Below are 24,673 nucleotides of genomic sequence, written 5' to 3' on the forward strand. Positions count from 1 at the left end.
ATAATCACTCAATTATTGCTCTGTGTCTCTGTGATTTGCCATTAAATTAAGATTAATTCTATCCTTATAGACAAAAAAAAATGCTTACAAAATGAGTATCATAAAGTCTATAGGACCCAGGGAAGGAGAAAAGGGTATAAGCTGCATACTGACACAATCCCCATTCGCCATCTCAGACAGAAAAGTCCCTCTCTAACGCCTAGCTATTTTTCAGCGGTAGGAGCCCTTCTGAGAACTTTTTGGCTCCTCGTGAACTGGAGTTCTTTGTTTGAAACCAAGAATCCATACTTGAGATAATCAATGTAATTTTGTAGATGGAATGAAAGTGGAAAGGGATAGGAAGCATCCAAAGAGAGAGAAATTCTCCTCCTCTCCTGAAGTACTCCTCATGCAATACGAAGGTTCACAACCTAGAATAAATCTTTTCCCACTGTTTTCTTTTTCTTTGCTGCACTTTAGGTTCCAGATGTGCTTGGTACATAGTCTTCCTGATGTTGTCAGCTACCGAGATCAATAGCCAAGGTAGGTAAATTCTGGAAATAAACTGTGTATAGTTCTGTGAAGACAAACTACACTGGGATGTTTTTGTGATGTCAGTCAGTGTTGGTGCAGGAGCTCATGGGTTTTTACTGTAAGTTTAGGAGATTTACAGCCCTCATTGCTATTATCCTTAATATGGTCCTTCAGGACTTTCTGAACAAATTTATCCTTCCCTTATCCTTAACCTCTGTGACTGCAAACTGGTGAGTTCTCCACAAAAATCAAGATGGCTTACTCAACAGCACAGAATAATCTTTTTTTTTTTTTAGGAGTAATATATTATGTTGTTGTAGCCGTGATAGTTTAAAGATATAGGTAAGACAAAGTTTGATGATAGTCTAATAGAATTTTCTACCTCTGCTGCTTGTTAACTGGTCTCATAGAAGACAGAGGTACTAACAGATTAGTCTGCTATCTTTCACAGGCTTTCTTATCTTTCATCAGTCTCAAATGCTACCTTATCTATAGATTTTTGTTTTGCCTTTTGAGCAATGAGTAACAGACATTGAACCAGTGCAATCTACATACCACAGCTGCTCTTCAATGCTAATCCTCACATGGAAAAGAACCAAGAAATGCTCTTGGTGTTGTTTTAATAAAAGCTAGTGTTGGCCTTCCCATTCTAAATGAATGAGGCTGCAGACCTCGCAGGCCTCAATAATCTACTTTGCAAGTCTAGTTCTGAAAGCTGTTTGATACCCAGCTGTTTAAAATCATGAAATGCAGTTAATATTAAGAGTTAGTCATGGGTGAAAAACAAGGACTAAGGACTGCAAGCACTTGATTCTAAATCCAGGTGAAAGACTTGATCCAAATCTGGTAAAGAAACACCAGATTTGGATCAAAATAAATACGACTATTTTATTAATTTTTGCCAGATCATAAGTTTTTTTTGTATTGTGTTAAATGCATTGCAAAAACATGCAATGTAACACTAATGCTATTGTGATATGCCTTGAAACGTAAGGTTGTCAAACAAATTCTTCCTAGTTTGAGAAAATCTCCATGTAAGAAAAGAAATAAATCTAATTTCTATCTTGAAACTGACAGGAGCATTTTATTCCTGCGGGGTTGGTCACTTGAGACAAATATTGGTCTGACAGGTTGACTTTGATTGCTTGTTGCACCACATCATATCTAACCTCCTGATCAAACCTTATTTGCATGGAAGAAAAAAAAAAAAAGGCTGCCAGGACTTCAGAACAACAGTGTTTAGGCAGAGACCGCAAAATTTGGACTTTGCAATGTTGTTGTTTAATTGTTTTCTCTTTGTTCCAAGTAGTTGAAAGTTCAATGAGTTTGAAACTCTGCTAAGGGAAAGGCAAATGGCATAACCAAAGATATGATGACTCTGAGGAAAAAAAATATTGTGTGATACTTCCACTCAGGTAAAAAATAGGAGACAGCTGTTTAAATAAATACCAAAAATAATGCATTTCTGTCTGAAAAATAAGGTAAGAGCTGAAGCAAATAAGTGATGGTACCTTCTTCTATGCCTGGGTGGGAATGAAATCTTAGTGACCTATGCCTCTAGCATGTTTATCTGTCATTATGCTTGTGGTTTCTCAGCTACATAGACTTATTGCTAACAAGAATTATACTGAAAGATAACTTTGGCCAGAACAGTTGCAGGGAACATTGCATGCCTGCCAAACAATCCTCCAGTATGTTCTTAGTTTTCATGTGATGATAATGGTAATCTGATCTGAACAGAAGCAATGAATTTAACAGTTACACACAGAAAATGGAGGTAAAGAGACAGTGGGCAGAACTGGGTATCTGATATTCTTTATCAGCTTCAGTTATCAGAGGAATTGATCAAAGGAAGGCATATAACAGACAAATATTTTCAGTGGTGCTTGACAAACTTTTGAATAAGGCATTTCTTTTGCAGGTTGTACATGGAAAAATAAACATTTCCATCATGGCTGGAATACTTAAAATGCAAAAAAAAGACCTGTATTTGATTTAAGAAAAGAATCCCGCATCTATTTTTCCAGATCTACTAGGCAGTAATAGGTAGTACAGCAGTATGTTTATTATTATTCACAGATCACAGCTACTTAATGTGATTCTTTCATATGCAAAATATGATATAATTATTGAATCCAGTTCTCAGAAGATGTTTATGATATGTTGCCTGTTTACAGGAAATTCCAAACTAGATCAAGTTATTGGGATCTTCAATCATCTTTCAAATACAATTCAGAGATATTGTGACCATATATAAATGTATTGCTTTTGTAAGAGAATTTATACAGTATTGAGTTCTGAGGGGAGACAGATGTCTTCTGTCAGCCACAGATAAAAATTCTGTGTCTGTAAATTTGTTTAAAATTGCTTTTAATCACATTGGGGAAATTCAGATATAATGATAGCAGGCATTTATTGTATCCCAATTCTGACAGTAGAAAAGGGAGGCCACGGACAATTACGGAAGTCTTTTTAGCCTGTTCTATTGTCCATTTTTGAGGTGAAAATCTTATGTTTAAAGCATTAATGGCAGAAATGAAAGAAAAATACCACACCATAATTCTTGCCCAAATGATTCCACTGTGCTCACTTTCTACTGTCATTTCTCTGCTTGAAGCCTCTGCTGGTGTTGGTTGTTTTCACTGTAAAGTATTCACAGGAAAACTATTTAATATTAAGACAGGATTCCTGTTCTGGTGCATCCTAAATATAGCAGAGTCAAATAACCTACCTTGCTCATTTCTTTGATTTTTTTTTTCTTCACTTAACTGATTCTCTAGCAGCTTGCACAGCTGTCATCCACTTCATGTATTTTGGCAGTGTTATTTTTCGTTCCTGTGGAGCATGTTTTGATTTCTCTCCTTGTGAATTTCTTATTTCAGGACAATTTCTTCTCCCCAGAAGAACAACTTTCTGGAGCAGGACTCTCATGCTGAACTCTCCTTGGCACTTCGCGGTGAGACAGTAAAGAGAGGGGAGAGAGGAAAACACGCTGTGGCAATGCCATGAAAGCAGTGAAAGGGAGATAAATTCAAATAATTCAGAAACTATACTCCCTCAAATTTCACTAGATTCTTTCCCTTTGTTTGATAGAGTTAAGTTTTCTTCCAAAAAAAATGAAAACCCCTCCTCTAGTGCAGTATCAGGCTGATTCACTACTGCTGGCCTAAGTTGTTTGAGACCCGAGAACGGCCTCGCTGAGGAGAGTGCTATGAACACACTACACCATCAGTGGTAGCCATTGACTTCTTTTTCTTGCGAAGGGGCTGTGTTGTTTTCCCCCCGCGGCGGCGTGTGACTTGACCCAGCTACTGAGAAACCCTTTGGAGAGGCAGCCTTCCGCCCGGCCCATTAATTTTTGTCTCGTAACATGGCATGGTTGACCTTTCCGGTGTTGTTTGTAGCGGAGGTAGCTCCTCTACGGACCATTTGGCATTTCAAGCCTGCAGGAATTTGGAGAGGTGCCTAACAACCACAGCAGGCGCACGAGCTGTTTTGCAAGCCTCCAGCCACCTCTGCAGCTAGCGTAAGCCTAATAGGGCCGCTCTCCTCTTCTTTCTGTGTAGTTGACAGGGATGCACAGGGATGTCTGTTTTAGAGGGGACTTAGCAATGCTTTGCCTAATTTTGCTGCCTCTGTAATTTTTCTGTAAAGAAAGAGCCCTTTCCTTGTGCATTTATACAATACTGCATTTCTTTACCTTAGTCTCCTCAGAGCAAAGACGTGCCTTTCACAATCATAGCCCTAGACCGCTTCTTCCAGAAACTGCTGCATTTTGTGCTCTATATGAAGCTGTGACAAAACCAATTTATAGGTCAAAGATGACAGGAAATAGAATAAAATACAGAGCTCTGAGACTTGGCAGGAGGCAAGAAAGGTTAAATGCTGGTGCCCTATAGCAGCTGTAGTGTAAGTTGACAACTGTTTCTGAATAAACAACTGCTGGTTCAGTCCCGAGACACGGTCGCGGTGTCTCATGTGGAGACTTCCACCGCGGTGCTCTGGGTGCTCCCGTTCCCGGCCCACAGTGCTAGGGCTGCTGGTGTGACACTTGCTCCTTTGTACACCTTTCTATTTTCTTTCAAATGGCTTCTAAATATAGAGAAATGATGTCTGCTGGGAAGAAAGAAAGAAAGAGCAAGGTAGTAATATATTTTGCAGTTCTCTGATTGGGAGAACATGCCTCTGGTCATATATTTGTGCATCAGAGAGACAGAAAAAAATCTCTGCCCTGCTGACTGTTTAAAAAGCAAAAATGAACGAGTGTGCATTATGTGTATATAACCAGGGTGACTTGGGACTCAGCCCACAAACGAACCTGAGACAAACTACAAGCCAATGATGGCAAAACTTTACGAGTTCAGCAGTTTGTGTCAGTCCAGATATGTGCCTAAAGGTATGACAATGAGCAGATCTTTTCTGAACCTGCGTGTTTAGGCTACAAATCTTTCAGGATGGGCTGTTTTCTTTCACTGTGTGTGAGATACTTGCTGGTAAGTGCCTCAATAAATAGTAGTGCAGCAGGAGACGACATGCATCAAAACCTGAGCTATACCGAGCCTTCTGAATCTGTGGCACCATGGTAATTCTTCACACAACTAGAGAGGGGGAAAAGTGGAAATTTGAATTTGAAATAATTTAAGAAAAAAGAATATGTGCATAGGAACTATAAAGCTCATTTGCTGTGTACTATTCTAAGCTTAAAAAGAAAGTGCTTATATATATATATATATATATATATAAAACGTATTATAATAATGTAACAGGCTGTTCTCTAGCAGTTTCTTGGCATATCATTGGTGCTACAAGAAGGCTCTTTTTATGTTTGGCTGGCTTTTTAAACAGGCTAGTCACAAGACTTTAAATCAGACTCAGAGCGCAGTTGCAAGAATATACCTTTTTGCTTCTCAGCATACTCAATAGAAATAAAAATTTTTCACTTCATGTCAGAGTGACTCTACTTCTGAGGATATAAAGCCATGTATAGGTTCTACAGTGTCTTAGAGTTAAAACACTGTCTTAAAGTATAAATTAAAGCAACACAGAAAAGTATGTTTTTATCTGTAGCAACCTCTACAGCTTACTCTGAAAGAGAGAAACACCAGATCATACCAAAGGACATATAATAGCCCTCTCCCTCGTTCCGATGCCTTATTCTCTTCTATGCTGATCTGTTAAAATATATGTGCTCCTTGCAATACTGTATATTTCTACAAGCTCTTAAGCTATACATCTTATATTGTCAGATGTTAGGTTGTTCTGTCACTGCCCATCCAGGGTCATAATGTATGGGGAGCCAAGGTTATGTATAGCAGTCTTCTTCTTAGCTTGCATCACATGAGGAATAACTTGTGCTTGAAGGACTATTTTGACACAGTCCTGGTCCACTATGCTGTCAGTTTAGGGTACCTGGGCTTAGAGATAAAACATACCACTTTGTCTAGATCTAACCTAAAAAAAAATTCACATTTCAATCAAGGTGTTAGACATGAAAGTGTATGAAGCATTGAAGCATATCTGAAACTATGTTCATTAGAAATTATCTGAGCGAGGTGCTTGCTAGGTTACCAAAAAAAAAAAAAAAACCACCCTTGAACACAATACATAATCTTGATGCAGCCGGCAACTGCCGATGCTAAAGTGTATTGCTAGTATGCCTTAGACAATTAAACTTGTCACACCTTTGGCTATGAAGATTTAAAAATGTTCTTCACTTTGCATATATATGTATATAAAAACTGTGCTCTTTTTATGAGGGTCCCCTGCTCACACACACATTTTTCACTAATTTTTAGCCTGATAAAATTAGCCTTAATTCTGAGTCAGAGCTGCTGTTTTTTTCCTGTTTTATCTTGCTTGTACCAGGGTCTGTTGTTTGGATTAATTTCCCACCTATTACTTTGCAATTCAATTGCTTCTGAATTATACCATCAGCAACACCTGTGCATAAATTTAGAGTGTTTTAACTCCAAAAGAGACCATCAGAGTAGCTGTAACGTGTGGGTAACTAGACTTTTTTGATTCAAATTCAGGCAGCTTATAGGGATACGGCACGTCAGCGAAAGCTTTCCTCCCCAAGGAAAGAGGCCTTCCAGCGGCAGAAAGGGGCTGCGCAGCCAGGAGCCCGGCATCACCAGTGCCCCCAGAATTGCCCTTCCACAGGGTTTAGACACACTTGCTGCAGGTATCAATTATAATTATTTTAGCTAAATAGCCTATCTGGAGAGTGCAATTGTTTGTGTGAAAGTCCTTTTACCCTGTAACCAACTTGTCTGTCAATTTTTTTGAAATGCTGAACAGTTCAAGCTCTTTAAATAGATATAAGGCTTTTTCTTCATCCTTTGATTCATTTTTTTATGACTCTATGCATTATTTCTGGTTTTTCAGTATATCTTTTCTAAAAATGTGGGCATCAAAAAAAATTCCTAACATCTTGACATCTTAATATCATACACAGAGGTAAAAAATCATTCTCTTCCTTCCATTTCCTCTACCTATTAATACAGCAAAAGACTGCACTGGCTTTTTTTTTTTTTTTTTTTTTTTTTTTTTTTTTTGAGCTATAACTTTGCAAAGGAATCGTTTATGTTGCGGGGACTTCCCCCAGCCACTCTGAATTCCTTTTTATTTTACATGGGGCTTTACATTTATTCATAATAAAATGCTTTTTGTTTGAATTAGTCTGGCTTACTAAACGAATCACAGTGCCCTGCCTTCTCCTGTCAGAAGAAACATTCTTAGACAACTGCAAATGTTTGTGCCAGATCATCCCATCTTGTAACCTCCTAAATACTGGCATGCCACAAGCACTTTTCTATGACCAGAGCCATTACTTCCAAAAGCTCCTATTGACTGGAATATATTAAACAAACTTTCAAATGAGGCTTAGTTTTCTTTGCCTGATAGCACAGAAATAAAAATTACAAAAAGCCTGGGTGTTTCTCAGCATTTTTAATACTATCATACCTCATTAGGTTATAAGTCAAATGCAATATGCCTCAAAGGAGTAATGCGAACACTACTTTTTTCTGTGGGAAACTGACACTATCCAGAACATGACAGAAAGTGTAATTGCTAGGTGAAAGTTTACCAGGTAGCGCCTGATTTAAGTGCGGTTTTACACTTAACGAACCAGCTAGTATTTAAGATTTTATCCATGATGTTTGGTATGCTATCAAAGGTAGTGGCAAATGCATTCACCTCCCTGAAAGCATTCTATTTCACTTGTGAAAGAATGTATTTGTCTCGAAAGCTTACGTTGTCTGAACATCAAAAAAAAAAAGAAATCAATACCCATTTTAGTACAGTTGCTCTCTTTTTCCTTCTATAGACTTCATGAGCTTCATCGCTGAAGAACACTGCTCCTTGTGGACAAATTTCAAATCCTTACGCTACCTGACTTGTGTCTTTTTTTCAGTTTTTCACACTTAAGTGTTATGTTAAAGTCACATAATAAACCATCTTTTTTTTTCTTGTTTAAATGAGATGGTTTTCTTTAGTTCTAGTTCTCTTGCATTTTTGAGTGATTGTTTCACTGACTCTTTTCTCTCAAGTTCATTGGCCTTTCTGGGGAATAGGAGAGGAGGGGGGAGGTCCACATGCTTCTTCCCTTGACCTCTGAAGCTCTCTGCTACAGAATTTAGTATAAAGGCACCAGCAGCTGTCATCTTCCTCCAGAAAAGCATTATATGGAAGTGATGAAATATTTTGTTATTTATTTATTCTTTTTAAAAAGGCAGCTTCCTAGAAGACACTCATTCTACTTCCAAGGGGGTAACATACGTAATTCTTCATGATCTTTTTCTGATGGAGTCAGACGGTCTCTTTGATAGATTATTTGAAGAAAATCTGTGTATAGCCAGTTTACAATCCCCTGCAGCTTTGTGATGAAAAAGCTGAAAGGGCTCTGTCTCAGGAGACCATGGCCAGTTATTCATTTTCCGTTGTGCCTTTCACTATTTTGAAGCCTTAATCAATAATATAAAACTGTATATTTGCTTTCTGGTTTTCTGTGGCTCTGTTACACTGTGATTAAGCTAATGATTTTAAATAAATTGAAGACTACTTGACCAAAAGCCATAATCTGTGTTTTTAACAGTTTGAAAAGTTAGTAAACATTTTATTTTTTGATTTTAGCAGAAACTTTCTTCTGGATCAAATCAAAATACTCCATCAGCATATGGGATTTCTATTCTGTCAGAAAAAAAAAGGCTGAAAACAGTGTTCTCAGCTAAATATTGCACGTGACTATCGATCTGATACAGAAGCCTGTAAATAAAGCTATTTCCACAAACATATGAGCACTAACTTGTGTGCCAAATAATCAGCTACATGGGGAGTTTATCAATACAATCTAGATGCTACAGCTGATGCTCAGCGTGAGGTGTTTCATTGCAGCTGACACGCTGAAGAGAGTCAGAATGGTCCAAAAAAGGTCAATAAGACCCTACTACTGCGTCTTCTCTTGAGACATTAATGCATGGTTGTCTGAATAAACCAGAACTTTGTTACCTCCACAAAGGTGACCAAAAAGGGAGATTTTTAGATGGATGAATGTGACTGTAAATGGTGTGTGAATTGTCAGAGGGTTAGCTTTAATACAATATATTACCTGAACCTCTCCCTTTTTCAGGCTACCCTGTGCTGCTTTGCTACTGGGACTTGCCTTGTGGCGCACTCTTCACATGAAGTGGGAGCCTAATGGAGACTCCTTTCACTTGCAGTCAAGCTGTACTTTCTAATTTCCTTTTTCTTTTTGTGTATTTTTCTTTGTATCTGACTAACGCAATTACATTTTGAATAAGTGGTCTCAAACTTACAGGTATGCTTCTCCATTCCTCCTCATGTAGGCCATGCAGTCCTTCAGCAGCCATTCCCTTTTCTGTTCCCTGCAGTGAAAAAAACAACCAAACGCAACTTTAACACAATGGAGGCCTTATTTCTCTGAGATGTCACCATGCCTGTTCAACTCAGTCACAGACCTAGAAATAAAAGCACTGCATCTGCTTTTTCTAAGTGGTCTAATAGGCCCTGCATAGTTCCTCAGTGAGCAAAAAATCAGCGCTAACTCCCCTCAGAGCTAGCTGAGACTCTGCTCCCAAACACACGAAGGCCAGGCAGCGTGTTTCTCGCCTTCCCGCCGGAGCCATGGACTAGCAGAGGCACAAAAACCCTTCTAAACTGAGTCTGCTGAGGAGAGGCATGCATTAAAAGAATTGAGACACTTTCTGTTTAAGCTACAACACAGCCAAAATAGGGTTTCTGAAGGATAGTGAAAAAGGAAGATAAATCTATGGGTTATGGGGAGACTTTATCATGAAGTTGAGTGCTTTATTAAACATTGAGACTCACCTCACGTCCCCCCCTCTTTTGGCTTCCATATTTTTTTTTCCTGTTTGTAGGGTCATTAGGCTCTTTGAACAAATTTTCTACTCTGGAAACAACTTCAAGTATGCTTTCTGATATAGTAAAAGTCTGCTGCTTTGTATGTTTTCTTCTCCTTGGGTTTGAACGCCTGAACCAAAAATCCCATATAAATCAAACTGAGGCCAAAGGAACGAAACTGGAAAAAAAAACAAAAACAAACAAAAAAAACCCACCACAACAACAAAACTGTACTTCCAGAATTTCAAGCAGGTTAAAACCAAGAGAATAGAGACACTGATTGAACTGCAATACAAACTTTAGGTCAGAGAAAAGCAGCTGTATCATTTAATCCTCTCCTAAAGGTAGAAATTCCCATTTAGTCATTAGCAAAAGATAAATATGTTGTCAGCTCTAACAGATTTTCCAGGCAAATTGGCTTTTAAAAATGCACATGCATTTGATAACAAACTAATTGCATGCCAACAGAATTTGTCTCTTTGTATCTACTGCCTTATAATATGTAGATTGGATCAAACCAACATCTATTGATCAACACAAATTCACCTAAGACCACAGAAGCAGTCTACTGTATAGTCCTCTGACTAGCAAAGGGATCTTTTCAGTGCTATTAGAGCAGGCCTAAAACAGATAATTTTTTTCTTCTTCACACTGAAGGTCACACTGAAAAAAAAAAAAAAAAAAAAAAAGACAGACCAAAAATGCGCATACGTCAGCTTCTGCACCCTGCCTCCTGTAGCACAAGTTTGCCATACGAATTGACTAACCCCGCTACAAAATGATCTTCCTGCACATCTCCTCGTTTAGTGTAAGCACTATGTGCATTTTTCCAATGAGAGCTTTGCAATATAAACTCTATGTTTTGGAAAACAATTCCAGCTCTAATCAGTGGTCAGGTTTTTCAGCTGACTTTTCCTATGCACTATGACCCCCACACACACACCCCAGCCATCACATACTTATGCTCAGAGGCTCCTAAACAATACGGTTCAAATACAACACAATTCCAACTGTGCATGAATAACAGGAAGGAAACAACCAAATCCTCAGCTAGTGCAAACTGTCACAGCTGCTTTCACCAGCTGACACTCTGTCCCAGGATACCTGAAGTTCTCCTGTGCCTTGCAACAATCGGAAGGACAATGTTTTCAAACCTCAGCACAGGGTTATTTGGCTACACTCAGTATTTAGACTCCAAATAAGGGATGTAATTTTTCAGGTGATGAGCACCTGTAAAATGCATAATGGCTAGTTGGATCAATGGCACATGTGCAGAGCTATTAAAATGCTTAATTATATGTTTACATGCTGACTTGATATCAGCCACTTTAGAAAAATTACAAAACAAACAAAAAAACCAAAAGCAGTTTCATTGCTACCATTCTGAGATTAAAAAAAACATATATATATATATATATATATATATATATATATATATATATATATATAGACACACATACTGCTCAGAGTTAGCAAATGTCCAGGGTGGGTAAAATTAGTTTCCAGATCTCAGAGGAACCCCCTAGCCTCCCTCCATGCACACACGTACATTCACAAGGGCAAACCAGATTCATATGATGAAATCTGCATCTTCATTTTTCTTGATTTGCACATAGCAAAGGAAGAGGCTCTCTCTGCTGATTTCTACCTCCTTCCCATTATTTAACCTCCTCACTGTAACCCCTTTGCAACTCAATAAACCAACTCTCAGACTCCCCCTCCCTAAAAAAGACAGCCAAAAAGAAAAAAATCTTATTCACATTATTATTTTCAAATCATTGCTAGGCAAGATAGTCTGCAGTGAGAATAATTTCTGACATGTGGTAAAAAAATGTACAGTAAAAATACTAGGTTTTTAAACAACAAAAGACTAAAGCTCCACCTCCTACTGAAAAATCTGTCTTACTAAAACTCAAAGGAAGTACTATTTACAGCATCCTGGAAAGGTTAACATTTTTTTTCAGAGAGAGAAGAAAGTTAAAAGAAACCCAATTTATGTCATGCTACATGGGGTTTTTACTAGCTCCACATAAAGCCAGGCTAGGTCATAGACTGTGCAGGAACATGCTAAATGGAAGTGTCAGTTTGAGGGACTTAATTCCTGCCCTATTTTTATCTCATGGGCTTAACTTAATTGATGTGCTTTGCTTATCTTTTATTAGATAGTTGGTTGCTGTGGTGGAATTTTTGTCTTCCAGACATTCCTTTGTTACAGAAAGTATCTAACATATTTCTCTACGATGGATGGCATTTAAAAAGCAAAAGCTGAGCAGTGACAGCTTTTCCTATTATGCACAAGGGCATAGTTGAAGCCGAGCAGCTTTTTCTAAATTCTTTATAGAGGGAACGTTGCTGAGCACCCTGTTGCAGGAAAGAAATAATGACGGCTTGCTCTAGGTTTCTACTACAGTTTCAACCTCTTTTCTCTCCCAACTGTTATTTTCATGAGCAATTTTTTGTCATGGCTTCATCATCGTTATTGATGTTATATTTCAGCAAATCAATAAGCTGCATAATAAGCAAATGCTTCTATTCTTTTTTTTTTGTGGAAAGCAATGAAGGTTTGATCTCAAGGAGATTAAAAAGACTGCAGAAACATAAGTATAGTACGGTTAGGCTAAGACACTGATGAAACAGGTCTTATACATGGCATCATGCCTGCAGCAACTGCAGATTTTTGGACTGACACTGATGGCATTTAATACTAGCACTAGTGTAATGGATCATATAAGTTTCACCCAAGCTATTTGAATGAATTTGCAGAGAGTTAGCACAGTGTGTGGCTGCAGTAACGGCCAGGACTCTCGTGCTAGAACAGCGAGGAAGGAGAGAGGAAAGGAAATGGAGCCTCTTCAAGTGGTTTGTTTTGCGAGAAAGTACTAGTAGTACTACGTAGTGCCATTAACAGAAATAAAGTAATACTTGGCACTAAGATAGGTTCACTAAAACAGTGCTTAAAAAAAAAGAGTGCAATTTTTTCCAATTTACTAATCAAAGAACTGAGACACAGACAAAGCAAACGATTTGACCAAAGCAACTCAACAAGCCCATGGGACCTCTGATAGACACCAAAGATGCCTTCAAAAACTTTTATCAGTGTTTTTTTGTATAGCTTTTGGGCAGGAGACACAAAAGAAAGACGCCTTCATATATTAGATCCCTAGGGGATCTTCAGTGCAAATTCTTAATATGAAAACAACAACAATATCCACCGTTAGGAAGCTTTTTCTGATTCCCCCATTGCCAATATTATTTAACCCATCTCTGAAAGCCTGAGAGCAAGCCCTGAAACTATTTAAGTCGGTAACAGCAAAGAGAGAGAAGATGGAGAGGGAGAAGGAACACTAAAACTCAGCGCAAGAACAGACCTGTCTCCTGACGGCCGGCACCTCGCGCTAGACTGATGCAAGGCCTGCACAAAAGGTGGCTGCCTTTTGCTTGCCTCGCTGCTTGCTGAAAGCCGGCTGCTCACCGACGAGCCCTGCCGGTGCCCCAAGTGACAGTGCCCCAAGCACTGAAGGAAAATCTGACTTGCTTAAATATTGCAGGGAGGTGAAGGAGGCCGTATCCAGAGGGAAAGGAAAAGCAAGCTGCTGGCTAGCAACCTTTAGGGGAAACAAGTTCAGGACCAAAAGGGACAGTCAATTTGCCAGACACAGCACAGCTAGGTTTTAAACCCCTTCCCCGGGGTGGTGCTTTCCCCCAGGCCCGCGGCTGGCAGCGTTCCCAGCAGCCCAGCATCGCTTGGAGCTACGTCCCGCTTGCAGGTCCCGGGGCAGCCCAGCAGCTCTCATGCCCGCGCTATGAGATTTGCAAGTTAGGATTCCCATCACCTCGGTGGTCAAGGGCCAATTCATTACAGTACAGGGCACCACTGGACTTGTGACTGTCAGTGATCAGGGAGTAGATCGTGGCTTTCCACACGTGGCAGAATATTTTCCTTTTTTTTTTTTTTCCATTTCCTTCTACTGATCCTAAAATACTGATTTTTACATAACCTCTGGAGAGGTAAGTGAATGCATTGCCTCCTCAAATACACCCAGGCATTAGTCTCCACAAACTGTATCTCTTCAATTGGTGCTAAAAGACAAATTGACCTAGCAGGATATATGAGGATCCCTAAAGACATTTATCCTAAATTACTGCAGGGAATTGAATTTGTAGCTCAGCTCAAACAGTAACAGTCTCTATTTAAAGTGATGTAAAGAGACATCCACTTGCCTCGTGATATATGCTTTTCTGGATGACCTTTGGCAGGTGTCACTAAGTCATCTGACAGCATAGCAAAAGACAGTACAACTCTAAATAGAGCTTTTTTTTAATTTATTTGTTTTGCTAATTAGTAGAGTTGCAACTATTGATACATTTATGAAATATAATCTTCTTAAGAACTGTAAAGCATCAGAGCCATTAAGAAAATTACTTGCAAATAGAAATCTGTTAGAATTGCCATTATTTAGTAATGAAAGAAGAAAGAAAATGTATCACACATTTCTTGGTCAACCTAGGAGATATTTTTGACAATCACTTCATTTTGCAGAAAAGCAATTTCACCAGCTGTCTGCATTAGTATTTATATGGCTTCCAGACTATACTGAATCGTCAGCCCACAGTTCTGATGAACATTTGTTGGAGTTTATTGACCATCTGTAATAGTTTCAAACCCAGAAGCAGTAAGCACTCTAAATGACATGGACTGATTCAAACCTGAAGAGCTATTTTAACATTGCAACGATTTTTATTTTAATAAGTGCTAAATATCTTCCTAGCTAATGCTATGGAATTATTTAGAAAGTCTGAATGCATTTGTTAAAAATAAAGTTAACTAAGCACGTATTCAGTTTAGAGTTTAATTTTGACTGAATTTAGCAACTTTTGTTCTGGAACAGATGAGATAATATGAACTGATGCTTCACAGAATACCAGGTCTCTTCCCATTTATAACTTCCTGTAGGAACAGGTATGAATTTGGCTTGTATTTCTCATACAGAGAGACACCTTCACTGCTTTTATGAAGGTTTGAGAGGGGTATTAAGGCAGCTAGCACTCACTATTCCCTTGGATTATTTGGAGACTAATGTGGAAAACATAGAAACATGCAGTTCCCTTGCAAGACTAGCACAGGCTTCCTACTGCACAAATACGCTGGGGAGGGATGAGAAGGGTTTAAGAAATTGCCACTCTCCTTTTACCCATGCAAGCAGCAGAGCCGGGTTTCTACACAGTCTTTGAGCGTGCTGGGAATAATTCCCCTGTTATCCAAATAACCATCCCCAAACGCTGAGGCGATGAGGCGATACTGCACAGCACCTCAACCAGGGAGCCAGTGTCCTGTGCTTATAACCAGCCCACCTGTATTTCTGATGCGTATTGGTGCTTTCCAGAAGACAGCCTTGGTTTTGTGGCTGCCTGATGTGCTGTAATCCAACCCTCATTAATCTATTATTTAATGTCCGAGAACTAGAGAAGGCCCACTCTCTAATCCTTTTTTCCCTTGCTTCCCCAAGCACCTTATATAAAAGAAGGATTTCAATTGCAAAATGGTATATCAATAACTTTCACTTTATCGCAGTAAGTTACAAAGCAAATGCGAGCTATTTACAATCCTCCCTACCCACCTTTTGTATGTATTTCTGAAGTTCATTGGCCTCTCAAACTCCATCAGGGAAATAAAAGTCCAGTCACTCTTTCCTGCCAAGAGGAGCAATGGGTTCCTATTGTGGTGGCCTCAGCTCCAGACTGGAGGCTTTTTCTGGAGACAGGCTTTAGGGAAACATGCTACAAAGCTCAGTAATAAGATTTAACAGGAAATCACACTGGAGGGTCTAACGGTCACTTCTGGCTTGAAAAAAATCTATGACTCTGAAGAGCACTTAATTGTAAAGTCTTTGTAGGCACAAATGACCATTCCAGTCCTAAATTTTTAAAGTAGTAAACTTTCAGATTACTATAATTTGTGCTTCCTATTCCTGCCATTACCAGGAATAAGAATAAAACTTTCAGGAAGAAAATGCATTGGCACAATATCAGATAATATTTTCTGTGATTTACGTTAGGCTGTAAAACGCTATTCCAAGAATCTCTGTAAAATGGCTAATTTAAGAAGCACATTGAAGCAAAAATGCTAAATGTGTATTTTAGTTTCACTAACAATCAGCAGAAATGAGTGAAATAATGAATAGATTACACTTCTAACTCCTATAGCCAATATTTATATTCTGATCTTGAGAACCTACACACGTCATGCAGAAAGTCACAGGTGATCCCACCTCATCACTTGCACTGCAGCATACGGCCTCCCATAAGGTGAAGCTCCCTCCCAGAGAAGGATGCAGGCAGCAGTGAGGAGACCAAGAAAAAAAGTTTCCTTACTCCTAACTCAAGGAAATCCAGAAATAAGTGGTCATTTGGGTATGTATGAACTCAGTGGAGCCATGGCAATGTCTCCCTCTCTTCTGTGAGGGGCAAAGTCCATCCCTTGGCCCTTCACAGGAAAGTCCCTACGCAGAATCTCAAAATTCCTATTCCTCTTTACAAAGCTCTGCCATTTGGAAGACTAATTCTGCTGTGACGCACAAAACTACAAGGTTTTTGAGCTAATGTCCATGTATTCCACTTTTTCAATAGTGTAAAGCACAACATCAGCACTCACTTAACAAGAGTAATAACTGTACTGAATTGGTTTAGGTTTTCCCCAGACATATGGTAGATCAAAGTACTTTTTTTTTTTTCTTTTTTAAACTGCTGAGCAATCTTTATTGATTTACTCCACAGGAAAAAATGCTTTCCAGTAACTTATAGAATTACCTTACTCTGCTTTATAGGAATATTGTCTGAAAGTGTAGAGTGAGACCAGTGATGCTATGTTTACAAGATAGGATAAAATTTTTAAAATGCATGTCCTAAAAAGACACTTGTAATGCTTGCAAAACTGAAGAAACTACACCTTCAATTCAGATTACTTACAAAAGGATGCTGTTTTATTTTCTCTGCACATTATAGATGGATTTAGCATACTGTAACTTCAGGGACACAGAACTAATTCTGAATTTAGTGTGAACTGCAATCTCCACGTTCCTCTAAATATCCTTTATACCCAGAATGCCAGTTAGGTTTTGTATTTATATAGGCAAGATCATATAAACATGTGTGTGCATTGCTCACAAAATGAAAATTAAGTGAAGTTAATGCTAGAAAAAAATCGATGAAGTTTTGTTTGTAAGGATTTGGATGGTTGACATGATGTCTGTAAATCACTCTTAAGAAGCGATTACAGATTTCTGTTACAGGGGAAAAAAGCCAAAAGCACACCATAGCTACCCGCAGAAAGATTTTCTGAGGAGTTCCACACGTAGACCTTAGTTACTGAGAAATTTAGTCACACGATGCATTTTAAATTTGTTCTGTTGCACATTTCCAAGAAACAAGGGGAAAGTCCTTTTGGGTAGGAAAGACTAATGGCTGATCAAATTGCAGATTCGCTATAAACAATAACTTCCCTTTTGAAATGGTTCCACTGCTTTTAACCAGGCTGTTTGTTTGGCATATATAGACATGAATATTCTTGCTAAATAAAGGGGCTAGTCCTGCAATACCTGGTGGCTCCCCTGGTTTCGGCTGACTTTCACAGCCTTTGGGGGAACTTTTCACTTCCTAAAAGACAAGCACATTGAAAAAGGAACATGTTGCAAAATTGTCCAACCAAAAAGATTCCTATTGTCAGGAGGAAAGGATCCTGTGGAGCCTACGAAATATGGGAAGCAAATCAGAAATAATACAGATTTCTTTTCATACATGGTAGCCAGGAAATACAGGAGGCTCAAGTGTGATGGGAAAATTCTGGGAGAGAGGGAGGGAGACAGGGTCATTAAATCAGTTTTCCTATCTTCCTAAAAAGCTGTCCTACCAAAAAAGGTAAACAAAGAAGCAAATCTGCTCTTGTATCTGTATAACAAACCACGTTACAGCTCATCATCAGGATGTGTGTATGCTGAATAGTTTTGGCTTTGTGCATGTGAAGCATCATTATGCAATGGAGGTATTGAGGACGTGGGATATTAATTCAGCTACCCAGGGAGAAAAAAAAGACATTAGAAATTCTATTAACTGACTAATGACTTTAATTTTGATTTTGAAGAAGAGTAATGGGGACTTATAAACATTATGAAGAGAAGGCTGTACTGAGCTCTGATCCTGCACAAAAAAAACCCCCAAAACAAAAAAAAACCCCAAAACCTACGTTTAATAGACACAGAAAGGAAGCAGCAACTGCCACCATCTGCACAAGGTACAATAGTTATAATACTTTCACAGGGCATGGGACACAAACAATCTAGGGACTTCAGACTATAGCTTGAACTCAGCCCTCTAAATTCACAGTGCATGCTTTAATCATTGGGCATGGCTGGAACTATTCTTCATCCTGTTGTTAGCTTGAACCACTGTGCAAAAGGAAGGCAAAAGAAATGCAAAATTCACATTCTGCCAAAAAAGAATGGGCATGAGGGTCCTAGCCACTGTCAGTGAATGCAGAGCCCTGGATTCTGGTCTCTGCTCCTAACGAAGCTCTTGTTTCATCTAACAACTCTAATGCAAAATGCATAAGCAGTTTCTGAAGCAAGAATGAGAATTCAGGACTCCCCAACCAACCCCTCTTCCCCAAGAAGATTTCTCAGCACCGAGAGCACAGCCAAATTCTCTCTTGCTCACTGTCTCCTCGACTCCAATTAGGCTTTCTTCTTGTATTCACAATGGCCCAGGAGGATTAAGACATATTCCTAGGAAATATGAGCTGTCTGTTCAAGTACTCTCAGGCTGAGGAGGGACCCTACGGCCTTTCCCACTCCTTGAGCAGGCTACTATGAGAACACAAGATGGCTTGCCTGGGGCAATTATAGTCCACCTCGCCTGTATTTGGTCCTCAGGAGTGGCTTAAAGGAGATGTCTAAGGAACAGTATGAGGATGAGGGTGAAAAATATAGCAGCAAATCACACTGGCATACCTGTGATATAAAAAAAAGGCAGAGGGGGATACAGAAGCAATGGCTCAGCTTTGAGCGCAACTCAAATGTGATAGGCAAGACTTGTGCTACCTGAAAGACCAGGGACCGAGATGGACCTCAGGCTGCCCATCACAGAAACAGAGATCTCAGGCGTATCCCAGCTCACAGTGAAACTTTCAACACCAACTGTGTGCTGAACCGCCCCAGAAACTTTTTGTCCAAAACGGGGGTACAATTTTACTTTAAAATGCTTGCAAGATCAGGCCGTCTTGCACAGAAGGTGGTTTGATATATTTTTTTCAACCTAGACAACATAAAGGCATTACAGTGACTTAGACACTCCATGCATCTGTCCTAAAGAAACATTCTGGGCTGCAGAGCCCCGGTAGAAAGAGGCATATGGCGATGAAAGATGTTCAGATTTTAGAGGGGTGGGATTTGAGCTATCCTTACGTCCTCAGCACTTCCTAACAGCGACAACTTCCTTCCTGTGACAGCTGCACGCTGCGTGGGATCCACCTTGGGCAGCTGTGTCATACCCGGTGCTGAGGTGCCAAACTCATGGCAGGTCTCAGCGCTGAACAGCGACAGCCTTGGGCAGGCACTCCTAACTGGTTTTGAAATAACCAGATTGGCAAGCAGCATTTCCGAGATGTCTGTTTACTGGGCAGCCTACGACCACCCTCCAATCGCAGTCACTTCCGCCAACTATATCACATATTTTATGGCTTCCACATGATCCTTTCCTCCTGGAAACGGGTATCTTCTCTGTTGGACTATTTCACAACATATATATCTCAGAGAAATGCAGTTTCTTTGGGGAGGGGGGTGGCGAGAGGGGGGATAATATTCCTTTAATATTTGTTAAATTTTCCCTTTAGCCTGAGCAAAAGAACTAAAATATCCGTCAAAATAAGAACAAACACACACACAAAAAAAGCACTTTATGGGGGATAAGAGAGGAGAATTTAAAAGTGTCAGTAGACTTTAAATGTACTACTTTGGTCTTCTCAGAGAAAATCAATTACAGTTTTTTTTTTTTTTTTTTTTTTTTTTTTTGCCTGTAGTGATTTTTATCCTACTGCAATATTTTTTAGAAGTATGGTAACATAGTACTATTAACCATCTTCAATCTGTCTCATCATTAATTTATCTTATTCTTTGCAAAAACAAAGCTTAAAACAAATTCCTTTGGTGTTCTCACTAAATATCATTAGAATTAATTTTAAACTCAGTATTAATTAATGTATCATTACACATGATCCCCGATTTTTCTTGACTTTAGTGATGTACATTATAGAAAGATATGTCACAGGTAAGTACAAGACACCAGCAGAATCTGTAAGTGCTTTAACTAAGTATATGCCAGATCACAGCTCTTCCTTCCTTGTTCAATTATATCTGTTACGTAAAGAGCAGGAAAGCCTTGTTCTGTCTTTGTAACACAGGGTTTTGGAAAATAATCTAACTGGTAAGAATACACAAGCAGAGAGTATATTCGACAAGCCAGACATCTCCCTAACCATACCAACACATAACTTTGAAATAATTATAACATAAACCTCATGGCTGCAATTCTGAGGCTCTTTTGAATGTGTACTAGGTCCATAATATATACAAATCTTTGAATATACTTGAAGAACTAGGATTTTGATGAAGTGAACACCTTGGGAAATAAGGCACTTGCTATCCTTTTGGAGCGATATCTCTTTTTGCCCAGACTGCTTCCAGCTCAGGCTCCAAACTCCAGGACCCAGCATCACTGGGGCTTCAAACATCAGATACAGCTCTTAGCAGCTCATTAGCTGTGGGAAGGCATTAGTGCTTAGGCTGGGGCCTGCTGGCACAAAATAGGATTTAGCAGTTTAGCAGCACCTTGGTGAGGGTTTTAAGGATGTCAGTGGTATTTGAAAAATAGCATAGAGGGGAAAACGGGAACATTTGGCACTCACTGACTGTAGCTCAGATGCTCTGCTGTGTTGAGATGCAGTTTAATGTAGCAGAGAAGGGGCATAATAGAAAAGCACATTAAAACTCATTATTTTCAGGGTATAGCTATTCTTTCCTGATCACCAGAATAGATCAGAGGGGATTTGGGGTTGCTGTCACAGCCGGAGAAGAGCTATGATGCATAGTCCATCTGTTCCTCACCTCCATCCCCATGAATATAAACCATGGCCTCGGATGATCTATGCCAACTCTACATTCACCAAGAGCACCCTTAGGTGATGGACAACCAAATCCAGATACTCTCTTATTTCTTGCTGCCAACTGAGTGCTGCAAAATAGCCAAAAGCAACTAAGAGCCTGGCCTCAGGTGTCCAAACATTTTAGTTTTGCATATGTGACCAAAAAATTGTCAGAAGTAGCTGTCCTTGCCAAGGTCAGGGCAAGTGGGCACTCAAAGAAAAAATGCCTAATGTACCAAGGCTGCCGGGGTTGCAGACACAAGTCTGCCGTGGCGCAACACATGTAGAATGAAGTGGCTAGAGGGAGTTTGCAGAGCATGTCAGGATGGGAACGGAATGGGATCCTGGAAGCCACACGTCTCCCAAAAGCTCTAGTGCTCACACCAGGGTATTGGTTACCTGACTGAACAGCTTATACATGAAAAAGTTGGACTCCCTAGCAAAAAAAAAAAAAAGTACACATAACCTCATTTGGAAGCTTATCTCTAACTTCCTGACCCCAGCATTCTGCCTTTAATATTGAATTCAGTGTTCTAAAGCATTTCACATGCAATACTTGTATTTGATAAGCACGATGGTATAAGATAAGCAAGAAAGACTGATGAGCAAGTCTCAGAAGTCTGTAGTAATATGGGTATTAATAAGAGCTCTACCGCAAAGTTTTAGTAACAGAATTAAGTTTTAGCAATTTTCTTCTCCAGAAATTGTACCTGAACATCCTGCGTCATTGCCAAGAAACACATGTAGGGACAATGTAACATCCTTAATATTACAGGAAATTTTGGTCCTTTACTCAAGCACATACTTTTCATTATTTCTACTTTTATTTTTTTAAAGATCTTTGTCGGTGCTTCTAAAATCTTTTTTTCAAGGGTCTGTTTTTGGTGTTAGATTATTTTCCTCTGCTTTCTGTCCGTAGTGGAAGCTGACTTTCCGCTGACCTTTGTTAATGGTACTGCAGGGTCATGATAACTAAGGGCAGTGGAGGAAGCTGGTATATTGTTAACTTTTTTCTCGTTATTAGAGAATTTCAGTAGGCAATTCTCCAGCCTCTTGGCTGACCAATAAAGACACTTGTATTTTTTCATCTGCTTTTCCCTTCCTCATATGACCCTGCTGGGCAGGAGACAAATTGGAGCAACTGACTAGAAGGCTGCAGGATGTTACAAAGCAGCTCTAGTATGTGAACTCCTGGCACTTCAGGGTAAGCATAAAACCATTTTTTTAAACCAGACTTATTGGTGCGTTCTACAGCAAGAAGTTTCCCTTTTGAGAAGATGCAAGCTTACTGCTACCTATCTAGTGGAGCAGCCATGCTTCCACGTAGACCCCTTCCAGCACATGGGTCTCTTCTCCTTTTTAGGGATTTACTGTATGTTTGGTCCCATGATATATCTGGCTGGAATAAAACATCTACAAAACCAGTATTTGAAAAGAAGCTCTTTGTTAGAGTTATCTAAGAAGGGCCGAGACAGGGCTAATAACTTCAGTTCCTGCCCACAGCCAGAGGAATCAGAGCACTGTTTTCAGAAGTGATTCCACAGCCCAACCTAAGCACGACGTGGCAACACGTCACGGTCAGCACTGGGAGAGGAGGGTGAGGTGAGGAAACAACCACCAAACGGCTTTTAATTGCCCATGGATCAATCTGAACAACATTTACTAGAGCAGCTATGAACAGGGGATGATCCTGCAGAATATGAATATTACACAATATAGACAAAAGAGGACATTAAAAATTGTCATGAGGTTGGAAGGCCTTTTCTATTCTGGACTACAAATGTATAGGGGGTACCTTAATCACATTTTTCTTTTTTCTTTTTTTTTTAAGTAACAGATGCCTACAGTCATGGTAAGCACTAAAAAAGAAAAGAAAACTAAAAGCAGCAGCCACAGCTAGAACAGGTCTTTTCTGAAACACTGAATTAATCCCATCAGAACTCCGTTAAGATAGGCATGTAACAGGATAGCTTCTTGAAAATGCTCTAGAAAAATAAGATGGAGGACATAGCATCTAGAAGGGATAGAGTATGGACATTTCAGAGGCAGTCAGCTACGAAGGTGCTTTTTAATTATTATTTTAAACCAAGCATTTCTTTCTAACCTTCCACAGGCCCACAAAGTATAGGAAAACTGTTACCATGGGTTTGATTGTTTTAATCACCTAAGTTCAGCAAGGACAGTGAACACTCACTCCTATGAGTCTCCTAATTTTCTACTAGAAGACGAATGATGAGAAAAACATCCAATCTTTTCATGAGACAATCCCCATTCATCTTCTCATTCCCAAAGCACACTCCACTGTAACTCCTCCACATAAACTTCTCCTTTTTCCTTGTCCAAGCATTCACTAAAATAAGTTGCTCCAGAATAATACTAAAAACTGTATTTTGCTAAAGAGCTCCCTGAGGCTTGAGGAACAGCCATCCTATTCCTAACACCCAGGGGAGACAGGCATCTTTAGAAACTTGGGAATCCCAGATGTTTCTAGACCACCACAGTTGTTAATACAGGGAAGTCTGGCAGCAAAACACCACAGCATGATGGTGAAATACCTCCTCCAGCTCAAAAGAATGTCCTTCCCCTGGTCTAGGAGATGAAGAATAGAGAAGACAAGGCAAATTTATCAACTCCCTAAGGGAACTAGGGCCTCTTTCATGACCACTGTCTGACACTGCATACAGATCACATGGGGAGGGAGAAGTTGTTCAGTGCTGTACCTCCATCCCTTTCACCCTAGCAAATAGTGACTATGTCTAGCTTAGGCCAACTGTGTCTCATTAATATAATCTGAGATCCACATCTGTGCAAAGACACCCATAACTCACCCTCACTGCCGTCCTTTTGACTCTGGACATCAGCAGCCTCTGAATAACATCACCAGCCTTCCTGGCAACAGCCCCGATCCGTGATCTACCACCATCAAACTGGTTAGCTGACAGCGATGCCTCAAAGTGCATCTTTCAGATCAATGCTGTGCAGCAGTGACAGCTTGATTTCCTCCTTTTCCCCCAGTTGTTTTTTTCCCCCAGCAGACACTGCACCACAGGCTCTTTTGCCAGCTCATTTGAATAAACAGTGGCAGAACTGCCTGCTGCCAAGGATTAACTACCTCAAGCTGCCCTAACAAGGCCAGGTCAAGGGACTTGGCTTGATGTAAATAACTTGCAGCAACTAGTAAGTGGACCAGCTCAACACAATGTCATCGCAGTCACCTGGTCTAATACTGCAGTGTCAGAAAATTGCTAGGGTCTAAGCTTTACCACATACAAAGCTGTTAAATTCGCTGAAAAACCTGCAGCTCTGTAACATCTTTATCATGCACCTTTGACGACTTCAGCTATACCTTGCCTCCTAATCCATCCTGTGACCTATTTTTATCAGCAGCTGCAAACAGATGCTATTTAAAAAATATCCAACAAGGTGCATTTTCTTTTACCTCTTTATACATACTCTTTACACAGCTGCTGGGACAAAAGCAGATTAGCTTTTTGTCTTCAGCACTTTCGCCTTATACTGCCTGGCAGCTAGTTTGCTGCTCAGAAGTCATCATGGGAGAGTCCTATTTTAATATGTTGTGTAACA

At 39.7% G+C, this 24,673-nt stretch overlaps 2 long non-coding RNA genes across 3 annotated transcripts in view; one reads left to right on the forward strand and one right to left on the reverse strand.

Moving 5' to 3' along the window:
- LOC135324227 (uncharacterized) overlaps positions 1-8,580 on the forward strand; it is a 155,463-nt gene extending 146,883 nt beyond the window's left edge. Inside the window, exons 3-4 of one of the 2 annotated variants that reach the window (XR_010385582.1) lie at positions 460-6,697; positions 7,844-8,580. This is a non-coding gene — a long non-coding RNA (uncharacterized LOC135324227). Of the gene's footprint in view, positions 1-459; positions 7,057-7,843 lie in introns of those variants that run through there. The other variant, XR_010385583.1, reaches the window with a different exon arrangement.
- Positions 3,329-24,108, reverse strand: LOC135324228 (uncharacterized). Its single transcript, XR_010385584.1, has 3 exons — positions 23,917-24,108; positions 9,333-9,401; positions 3,329-3,462 (listed from the first exon to the last, which is right to left on the reverse strand). It is a non-coding gene; the product is annotated as an uncharacterized LOC135324228 (long non-coding RNA).
- Between the last annotated feature and the right edge of the window lie 565 nt (positions 24,109-24,673).

The sequence above is a fragment of the Dromaius novaehollandiae genome, chromosome W, assembly GCF_036370855.1.
Source record: "Dromaius novaehollandiae isolate bDroNov1 chromosome W, bDroNov1.hap1, whole genome shotgun sequence".
Taxonomy (NCBI): domain Eukaryota; kingdom Metazoa; phylum Chordata; class Aves; order Casuariiformes; family Dromaiidae; genus Dromaius; species Dromaius novaehollandiae.